Source organism: Phascolarctos cinereus, unplaced genomic scaffold, assembly GCF_003287225.1.
Source record: "Phascolarctos cinereus isolate Bilbo 61053 unplaced genomic scaffold, phaCin_HiC Scaffold_2;HRSCAF=192, whole genome shotgun sequence".
Lineage (NCBI taxonomy): Eukaryota > Metazoa > Chordata > Mammalia > Diprotodontia > Phascolarctidae > Phascolarctos > Phascolarctos cinereus.
The window spans coordinates 124,713,876-124,724,829 of record NW_027555625.1 but is presented as its reverse complement, the minus strand read 5'-3'; the positions used below and the strand labels follow the sequence as shown (position 1 = coordinate 124,724,829).

At 40.4% G+C, this 10,954-nt stretch overlaps 1 long non-coding RNA gene across 6 annotated transcripts in view; it reads right to left on the bottom strand.

Annotated features, from left to right (window-relative positions):
* Positions 1-10,954, bottom strand: part of LOC144454081 (uncharacterized) — a 99,181-nt gene that overhangs the window by 70,869 nt on the left and 17,358 nt on the right. The window lies entirely within an intron of this gene.

Sequence of the window (10,954 nt, the reverse complement as noted above, 5' to 3'; positions counted from 1 at the left end):
CACCATCTCTGGTCCCAGCCCCTCAATACCTGGACAGTCACTAACAGAGTCCATCTTGGGGGACAGGCCCCAAATTACTTCCACTCAAGTTGTCCCTAATATGATTTGCTTCTGGGAGATATCAGAATATAGCTCATGTCTAGGTCACCACAGATGTGGGGAAGAGATGCTATGTAATCACTCAAGATTACAATGGAGACAGGATGAACTTTCCTCCACTGTACAGAAAATGCAAAAATAAAATAACTCAGAATAGCCCAGAAATAATTTTTCTTTGCTAGTAAGTCCTGACTTTCCCTAGGATCCTAAAGTCCAGAAGCAGGGTGGTGCAGTGGGGAATTCACTGGTTTTGGAGTCAGAAGACAAGTTCAAATCCCCCTTTTTTTTTTAAAACATATGTAACCTAATAGAGGCCTCAGTTTCCTCATTTGCAAAATAAGGGCACTGGATTAGATGACCTCTAAGGTCTCTTCCAGCTCAAAATCTAAGGTCCTCCAGAATGAGCACTACCCTATAGTTTGAACTCTTCAGAGGGGAAAAGAATTTGGAAGTTATCTAAGGAGGTTAATACCTCCTATTCCAGTGACTCCCAATTTTGATCTTAGGGACCTATCTGGTCTTGGCATAGCACTATTAGCATTCATACTGCCCTCTGAAAGGAAATAAACAGGGTTTTGAGAGAAATGGGGGTTATCCCCCATCCCCTTAGACTTGCACTATTCAAATAGCCCAAATTCATAATTTCAGTGGGCAAATTTCAGGGTTTTTTTTTGCTTCCCCAAATCATGGTTTAGAAAACTGCTCTGCCCATTTAGGTGGGGTCTCACTTGTAATTTCTCTACAAGAGGCTGGTGCTGCCCAGGAATACCCTTTGTCTCAGTAATAGTCTCACTTGTCGAACTTTCAGACTTGGGCTTGCTACTGGTATAAACCCCTAAGGCTGGAAGAGCCACAGAAAATTCTCTTTTATCACTAGGATGGCAAAAGTGGCCCATTTGCTGTTTTACAAACAGTATTATAGAGCTAGTCCTCGTGCCTTTGAACAGGCTATGCTTCCCTCGTGCCTGGAATGCATTCCTTCCTCATCTCTGCTTCTTAGAACTCCTAATATCTTTTGTTAAACTCAGCTCAAAGGTCATCTCATTTATAAAACCTTTCCTGATTCCAACTGAATTTTTAAGCCTAACACATTGGTAAGAAAAAGGGAAGCAATAAGGATGGAAGCTGTTGAGGATGGGGTGGGGAGGAGAGGGAGAGGGGATGGGGGAGAAGGGGGGGAAAAGAGAGAGAGAGAGAGAAAGGATGGATCTGGAGTTCTTCCCCACTCAGATCCCAATGTTCTCCCTCTCCAAGATGCCTATGCCACAGCCTCCCCAAGACTGGGACCAAGGCTTTGGAATAATAATGGCTAACATTTATTTAGCACTTTAAAGCAAAGCACTTTATGTTATTTCATTTGATCCTCACAACAACCCTGTGACAATTATCCCCATTTTACAGAAGAAGGAAGAAATGGAGAATGATAGAGGTTAAGTGACTGGCCAGGGTTATACACAGTAAGTGTCTGAATCAGGATTTGAACTCAGGGCTTTCTAACTCCAAGTCCAACTTGCACTATTCACTATACCATGTAGTGGCACTCTACTGGGTTGGGGGTAGGGTGCAGCATGATCACATACACCAAGTTTCCTTGTGTTTCTGCCCTAAGGGGCCATTTTTGTAACCAAGATTCAGTCATGCTTTGATCTGTCCTAGGAAAGGAGGGGAAAAAAAAGTAAAAGGGATAAAGGACTGAGTCTACCATTGAAGACTTCTTTTTATAAGTCAGTCAAAGGGATCCCATTGGAGGCAACCAATTCATACTGAGACAGCCTCCAGGAGGCCTAAGAAGCATTTCCATACCATCTATCAGAAGATAAGATTAAAAATTTCAAAGGCCACACCACTGTGGTTAATAAGCTCAGTCAATTGATCAAGAACTTCTGTCAATCCTCCAAATTCACAGTTAGTAAGCACCTATTCTCTGAGCTGGGGGAGATAAAGTAAGATCCAGTTCTCTGCCCTCACCAAACTTATAGTGTAGAAGGAAGATATATATAGACAAATATCATGTAATAATGTGCCTTTTTTCCCTTTTGTACCAGGATTGTTCTCTAATAGATTCAGGAGACCCTATTGTTAAATTTCCAGTAGGAGCATTTATACTTTTGAAATTGGCAAATGCCACAAATCACAGCTTGATTTAATGTTTTATGGATCATATAGACTGAAGAAAGTGATAGAAAAACTGTTAAAAATGCAGATTAAACTTAAAACTGTGTCATGAAGAGCTGGTTGTTAAACCTTTACCAGCACACTGCTGTCTGGTACAGAACTGTGATTTCCTCTGTGCTGGGAACTCTGTGTGTAGAAATCCCCCCCTCACTTCCTCAGTATGTGAACTTCCCTCCTCCTCATGCAGATCTGCAGCTGATCTATAACTGAGAAGCTAAGTGACTTGTTTTGGGTCACGCAGCTAGTGCATGTCAGAAGCAGGTCTTTCTGACTCCAAGAACAGCCCTCTAGCCTCCACACCATGCCACTTATTGACATGTGCATTAGAGAACAACAGGGGAAAAGAGTTATATGAAGTTCAAGGGGAAAATGGATCAGGAAGATAGGTGCTTTAAAGGTGAGAGTAGGAATTCAGCAAATAACCAGGAGAAAACATGAACACAGGGAAAGCGTTTTGAACACAGGATATGTGCTGGGAGATGGAGGGGAAATGGGAGAGGATCCAGTTTAGATGGAGCATTGAGTACACAGAGGACCACAGTATAAAACAGAGCTGAAAGGAAACAAAAGGGATCCTTTCAGAGAAACCTGGGAAGACTTGTATCAACTGACACCAGGGAAGTGAGCAGAATGAGAACAATGTAGACAATGAGAGCAACATTGTGAAGACAAACAATTTGAGCTTAAGACCTATAATCAATTTCAATGACAATCCATGATTCCAAAGGACCAATAAGGAAATATGCTACCTACCTCTTGACAGAGACTCAAAATGGACTCAAAATGTAAAATGAGACATACAATTTTTTTTGCTTGATTGTGCATATTGATTAAAATGATCTTTTTTCTTTTTCTCAATAGGAGGTGAGAGAGAGAAAAAAGTTTGCGCGTTTAAAGTAAGACTTTTTTTTAATGCTGGAGAGAAAAAGATGGGAATAAGCATTTATTATGCACCTACTATGTGCCAGGCACTGTGCTAAATGTTTTACAAACATTTCATTTGACTCTCACAACAATCCTGTGAGGTAGGTGCTTATTATTATCTCTATTTTACAGTTGAGGAAACTGAGGCAGACTGATGTTAAATGGCATGCCCAAGGTCACACAGACTAATAAATGTGACTTCAGTCTGCCTAACTTCAGGCCCAGCCCTTTATCTATTGTGACACCTAACTTCCTCAGTTTCCTCATCCTAAAGTGAAACTAATGAAATTTGCTCTGCTTCTCTCAGAGAGAGGATATATGTGCTCACACTAAAACCTGTAAATATAAAGAATTGATGTTAATTTTTCCAATTCCCCAGAGAAAGGCTAAGATAATAGGACAGCCACAGATAAGAAAACAGGCACAGATTAGTGAAGTGATTTTCTGGAGGTCACAAAGGCTAGTCATTAGTGAAGCCTGGACAGAAATTCTGGCTTGCATAACTTTAATACTTTGCCATCTAAATACTCCAGGTGAAGGAAGAGAACAGGGAATTAAGAACCTCTAAGGTTTGAGATTCCAAACTGCCAAAAGATTCTCCTCTCTCCTAACTCTTACGTATCTCCTTTCTCACTGGCTGGTCTGTAACCTACCCTTAGAGCATCACCAAACCAACCCAGAAAGCCTTGGAACGTCTCAATACTTTCCTTCCAAGTTGCTTCATTCCTCCCAGGGACTAAATATCTATGACATTCTACAAATATCCTTTAATCAACCAATCCATCTGAGAATGTCCACAAAATTCTGAGAAATCATTTATTTCTTCTATGAACATGTTATGGTAGTACTAATATTTTTTTTTGAGAATTTGGAGAGGGTAGGTCTCTTCAATGACTGGGAAGGGGATGCATGTGATTTCTCTCATAATTAACTAGTGTTTATATATAGACATTTGCAGTTTACAAAGTGCTGCAAATATATTATTCTACTTTGATTGTTAACTACCCTGTGAGGCAGGTAGTGCATATATTATTTTCTGTATTTGCAGCAAAGGAAACTAAAGCACAGTGTAAGTTGACTTCTTCAAGGTAACAAAACTAATTGCATTAAAGCTTGAACAGGAATTCAGGTCTTCTGTCTCCAGTTCTAAGGTTATTTCCACTACACCACAGTTGTCCTGACTTACTAATGAAATCATTTGGCACCATCCTTCCTTACTTCCTTTCCCCTGCCATTCCTACATCTGAAGCCCCACCACCCCTTTGCCTTCCTGATTGCCACTCCATTTTCTTCTGCTCTCACAGGGCCACTCATCTCCTAGTTAGCTCTGACTGAGCCTCTCCTTCCCTGCCTCCTTCTATCTCCACTTGAGTCCTCTTCTGTTTGCAGTTGGGTGGATGCACAGTAGCATCAAAGGATGGATAGACCTCTATTAAAGATTATTGAAAATATAACTGATTATTCACAAGGATAAAATGAAGGCCAAAATAAGGAATGTTAAAGTCCAGGGGGAAAAAGTGATATATTTCAAGCCTTGTTTTTCTCTATCCAACAAGCTATCCGTGGCCTTAACTCTATTATTTCCTGTGCCTCTTTTCTGGAATCCCTTTTCCTGGATCTTCTAGTCTGGAAATCTCCAGGTTTGAAACTTCCAGTTTCTTAGCTGGTTAGTATCTTCTTACCTTTGATCTCAAAGGTGGGACCCTATTCCTACCTGAGCTGCCCTAATATCTGGAGTGAAGGAGCACCAGAAATTCAAGTAAGAGTTTAGAGTAATGATTCCCCGTATCCTGGAAGTCGTCCCTCACAAGCCCAGGATGGCCTTACTCTTCCTGCCATGATCCAAAGATCACGGGACCTGAAGTTCTCTAGTGACAATTCTAAGTTTATCCCTTCCCTTTCCTGCCTCTTCCATTCTTTTTTTTTTTTTGGTGAGGCAATTGGGTTTAAGTGACTTGCCCAGGGACACACAGCTAGTGAGTGTTATGTGTCTGAGGCCAGATTTGAACTCAGGACTTCCTGACTCCAGGGCTGGTGCTCTATCCACTGCCCCACCTAGCTGCCTCTGCCTTTTCCATTTTTACTTTGAAAGTGTCAGTCCCCTACCCCAGTATGTACGTGTACTGGGGACAGAGTGGGGCAGGGATAGGGGGAATGGAAAGGGGTAGAGGAGGGAGGGGGAGCCTGGGAAGGGAATTAACGAATTGCTCTAGTGTGGAGGTATCAATCCTGGTCCATGGGGAGAGGGGACAGTGGTCAGAAATGCCCCTTTGGTCCCAACAACAGACCTTAACAAAGAGAAAGGACAATCCTGAGAATAACAGATAAGCTAATTTAACATGGTACTTGATGAATCTCTGGTTTTAGTGCTGTCCTCCACTGATCAAAAGCCCAACCATACCCAAGGACCCAATGCCTTCTTATCCTTTGGAGTCTTCTCCCACACAATTTTTTAAAAGCTTCATTTATTTATTCTTTTTTAAATATTTTGGTTTTTTATGCTTCTTTTTTTTTACATCATTGGTTAAGCACAAGAAACTATCACACTGACCATGTATGACAAAGTATGCCCCATTTTACACCAGTAATTTTACATCTCTCTAGCAAGAGGAGCTATGTTTTAAGCTATCTGATAGCATGGCACGATATTTGATATTTTTAACACTGTTTTCCTTTACACTATGGTCATTGTGTACATTCTTTTGGCTCTTCTTACTTTGATGTACATCAGTTCATACAAGTCTTCCCAAGTTTCTCTGAATTATTTATATTTGCTGTTTCCTGTAGCACAATAAGATTCCATTTCAATCTTATATCATGATTTCCTCAGCCATTTCCTAACTGATGGGCATTCACTTTCCAAGTGTTTTTTGTTTTTGCTTTGCATACTTTTTGTATATATGAGATATTACCCTTTATCTTTGACTTCCTTGGGTAGTGGGATCACTGAATGAAAGAGTATGAATAGTTTAGGTAATTTTCTAGTACAGTTACAAATAATTTTCCAGAATGGTTGTTGTCTATGACTTTCCGTCAATCCTCTACTCAACATACTGGTGACCTTCCTCTCAACTTAAAAAAAAATCTCAAGGGTACCATGCATCTTCTCTTTGATTCTCATAGTGTGACCAGCCTACTTCCTTTTCCTTTCATGTGCATCCTTTATAAGGTGTTTCTATGCCTCATCTCAGCAAAAGTCATCTTTAGTAATTAATGTGGATGAGTGGAAAGAAACCACTTAAAGAATGATTCGTCAATCGATTAATTTATAACCATACCAGATAACAACCAGCATGGCTCTGTGAAGAACAAGTCATGCCCATCCAATTTAATTTCCTTCTATGAAAAAGAGATAGGGCTTAACATCTGATATAAATTTGGATTTCAGCCAGCCTTCTAATTCTGTCCCATAAGATATTTTCATGAACAAAGCAGAAGATATGATCTACAGCTGAAGTAGGTAATCCTGGGAGTAGGAGCTGCTGATTAGCAGCTGATTTTTTTTTCTTGTAGGGTAAGAGGAGGAAAGAGCAGATTTTTTTTAACCACATTCAAGGATGGGTAATTTTTACTACATACAAGGCAATAATGTCTTCCAGAGTAATTATATGATGCATGCTGTTTATTCTTTAATTTCACAGAATAAAGTATGAATTTGTAATTCGTCATGAATTGCAAAAAAAAAGAGAACAGTAGTGTTGATAAAAGGAAGTATTTTCCACCCATAAGAATGATGAGGGGGCGGAGTGAAAGCTGTGACTTGCTTGAGCCCTCCCCCAAACCCCTCTAAATACCTATAAAAAATGGCTCTAAACAAATTCTAAAGCAGGAGAAGCCACAAAAAGACAGAGTGAAGCAAATTTCCAGCCCAAGACAACATGGATGGTTGACCAGAAAGGTATATCTTGCTGGGTGGGGACAGGAGCGCAGTGTGGAGAGGGCATGCAGGCTCAGCAAACCTGGAGCAGGCCTCAGAGGACTGAATCTCGGGCAGCTGTGGCAGCTTCCAGACCTCTCAACCCACAAACACCAAAGACAACTTAGAAGGTCAGTGGGAAAAGTCTGTTTCTGCTAGGTCAGAGCCAGCTCCAGAGCACAGAGCGCCAGCGATGGGGTGGGGGCTGCGTCCTGAGCTTCCGGCCCACAGACTGAGGGGGAATCCAGTGGCTGATTAGAGGGGGATTTCAGGGAGATCTTTGCCAGTGCTGAGGCAGAAGTCTCTTGCTTTGCCCGTGCTTGGACCTGGGTCACAGTTCTGGGCGGCGGTCCTGGGGCAAGGAGGAGTGCTGGCATGGTGGAGCTTGTAGCCTGCGGAGAGGAAACCTTCTTCACAGTTCCAGGACAGAAAGGAGTACTTGTGGTCACTAATAGACCAGACTACAGGCCAGGAAAGGAGTAAACACCTTGCTCCTTATCATACAACCTTGTAAGAACTGAAAATTTACAGGTCCCTACATGTATCTCTGAAAACAGCTGTATAAACCCCCAAAGCTTGGTACAGTACATTCTCCACATTGGAAGCAGACTCTTACCTTAACAAAGAGCTTAAAACTCAAGTATAATTGGCCGGGATCATGAGCAAGCAGTGCAAAAAGAGTCAGACTATATTATCTTACTTTGGTGACAAAGAAGATGAAAACATACAACCAGAAGAAGACAACAAAGTCAAAGCTCCTACATCTCATAGCCTCCAAGAAAAATATGAATCAGTCCCAGGCCTTGGAAGAGCTCAAGAGGGATTTTGAGAAGAAGAAGTGAGGAAAAACTGGGAAGAGAAATGACAGTGATGCAAGAAAATCATGAAAAACAAGTCAACAGCTTGCTAAAGGAGACCCAAAAAAATACTGAAGAAATAACCCTAATAAAAAAAAGCCTAACCCAAATGGCAAAAGAGGTCCAAAAAGCCAATGAGGAGAAGAATGCCCTAAAAAGAAATGGAAAAGGAAAATCAAAAGAAAGAAAATACTTTCCTTAAAAATTAGAATACAGCAATTGGAAGCTAGTGACTTTATGAGAAATCAAGACACTGTAAAACAAATCCAAAAGAATGAAAAATTAGAAAACAATGTGAAATATCTCATTGGAAAAACAACTGACCTGGAAAATAGATCCAGGAGAGAGAATTTAAAAATTATTGGACTATCTGAAAGCCATGATCAAAAAAAGAGCCTAGACATCATCTTTCAAGAAATTATCAAGGAAAACTGCCCTGATATTTTAGAACCAGAGGGCAAAATAGAAATTGAAAGAATCCAGATCTCCTCCTGAAAGAGATCCCCAAAGGAAAACTCCTAGGAATATTGTAGCCAAATTCCAGAGTTCCCAGGTCAAGGAGAAAATATTACAAGCTGCCAGAAAGAAACAATTCAAGTACTGGGAAACACAATCAGGATAACACAAGATTTAGCAGCTTCTACATTAAAGGACCGCAGGGCATGGAATATAATATTCCAGAGGGCAAAGGAGATAGGATTACAACCAAGAATCACCTACCCAGCAAAACTGAGTATGGGGAAAAATGGTCATTCAGTGAAATAGAGGACTTTCAAGCATTCTTGATGAAAAGACCAGAGCTGAATAGAAAATTTGACTTTCAAAGACTCAAGTGGAACATGAAGAGGTAAACAGGAAAGAGAAATCATAAGAGACTTATTAAGGTTGAACTGTTTACATTCCTGCATGGAAAGATGATATTTATAACTCATGAGACCTTTGTCAGTATTAGGGTAGTTGGAGGAAAAAAATTATATGTATGTATAGATAGATAGATAGAGGGCACAGGGTGAGTTGAAGATTAAGGGGTCATATCTGGAGAATAAAATTAAGGGATGAGAGAGGATTATACTAGGAGAAGAAGAAAGGGAGAGGTAGAATGGGGTAAATTATCTCACAAAAAAACAAAAAGAAAAGTCTCTTACAGTGGAGGGGAAACGGGGAAGGTGAGAGGGAATGAGTGAATCTTATTCTCATAGGATTTGGCTTAAGGAGGGAATAACACACATTCAATTGGGTATGGAAATCTGTCTTACCCTACAGGAAAATAGGGGGAAGGGGACAAGAGAGCAGGGGGTGATAGAGAGGAGGGCAGATTGGGAAAGGGGTAATCAGAAGCAAATACTTCTGAGGAGGGACAGGGTCAAAAGAAAGAATAGAATAAATGGGGGGCAGGATAGGATTAAGGGAAATAGAGTTAGTTTTTCACAACATGTCTACTATGGAAGTGTTTTGCATAACTGCACATGTATAACCTATATTGAGTTGCTTGCCTTTTCAATGAGGGTAGGTGGGGAGGGAGGGAGGGAGAAAATTTGGAACCCAAAGTTTTAAAAACATATGTTTAAAAAAAAAGTTTTCACATGCAACTGGGAAATAAGAAATACAGGAAATGGGGTACAGAAGTCTATCCTGCCCTACAGGCAAATAGAAGGGGAGGATAAGAGAAGTGGGGGGAGAATAGAAGAGAGGCAGACAGGGGAAGGGGTATTCAGAATGCATGCCATCTTGGGGTGGGGGGAGGGGTGAGATGGGGTGAAAATTTGGAACTCAAAATCTTGTGGAAGTAAAGGTTGAAAACTAAAAATAAATAAATTTATATTAAAAAAAGAAAAAAACAAAGTAACAGCAATTAAAAAAAGAATGATGATACAAAAGTATAGACTACAAAGAGAAGTTGTACTGAGATCTTCAAAAATAGGAAGAAGCAGCATCTGCCTTGGTTATGTTCCTGGAAACAGAGGGACACACCTAATGATATTTTGAGATCTGTCTCATTTCTATGGTTCTGTAAGTAGAAAGTGAAAACACTGTGAAGTCTAGAATGGAAAGAAATAGTCTAAAGATCTTGAAGGCACTAAAAAAGATTAATCCTTACATGAAGAAAAAAAAACATTTGTTAGAGACAATTAGGTGGTCCAGTGGATAGCAGTGGATTTGAAGTCAGGAAGAGCTGAGTTCAAACCTTGCCTTGGACATTTACTAGGTGTGTGACCTTTAACCTCTCAGAATCAGTTACCTCATCTGTAAAATGGGGATAATAATAGCATTTACCTCACAGAATGTACACCCCCTCCTCTCCTCTGACACTGCCAATACCCTGGTACAAAAGTCTTGCAACTGGACTATTGCAATAGCCTTCTGATTGATCTCCCTGCCTCAATTTTTTCCCCAATCTAATACATTCTCCATTCAGCTGCCAAATTGATCTTCCTATAGAACACCTTTAGTTTTGTACAATTTATTGTACAAATGGTTGAGAAACCTTTTGAAAATACTAAATCTAGGAAAGCTTTTATATGAGAAAGTATTCATAGGGAGAGGATACTTTAATTCATAGAAAATAATTCATATTGAAGAGAAAACTATTGGCTAAAAAGGGCATAGTACCATATTATTCCCATATCCAATAATCTGTACTGGCACCCTATCACTTTCAGGATCAAATATAAAATTCTCTGCTTGGCTTTCAAAACCTTAATAACCTGTCCCTCTCCCTCCTCACCTTTCCAGTCTTCTTACACCCTACCTTTGCCCCATGTGCTCTGGTATCTAGTGGCACTGGCCTCCTTGCTGCTCCTCAAACAAGACACTCCATCTCCTAGCTGTACATTTTCCCTAGTTGTCCCCCCTGCCTAGAACTCCCTCCTCCCTTACCTCTGCCTATTGGCTTCTTTCAATTATCAGCTAAAATACCACCTTCTACAGAAAGTCTCTGTTGATTATCAGTAAACATTTATTAAGTACCTACCATGTGCCGATT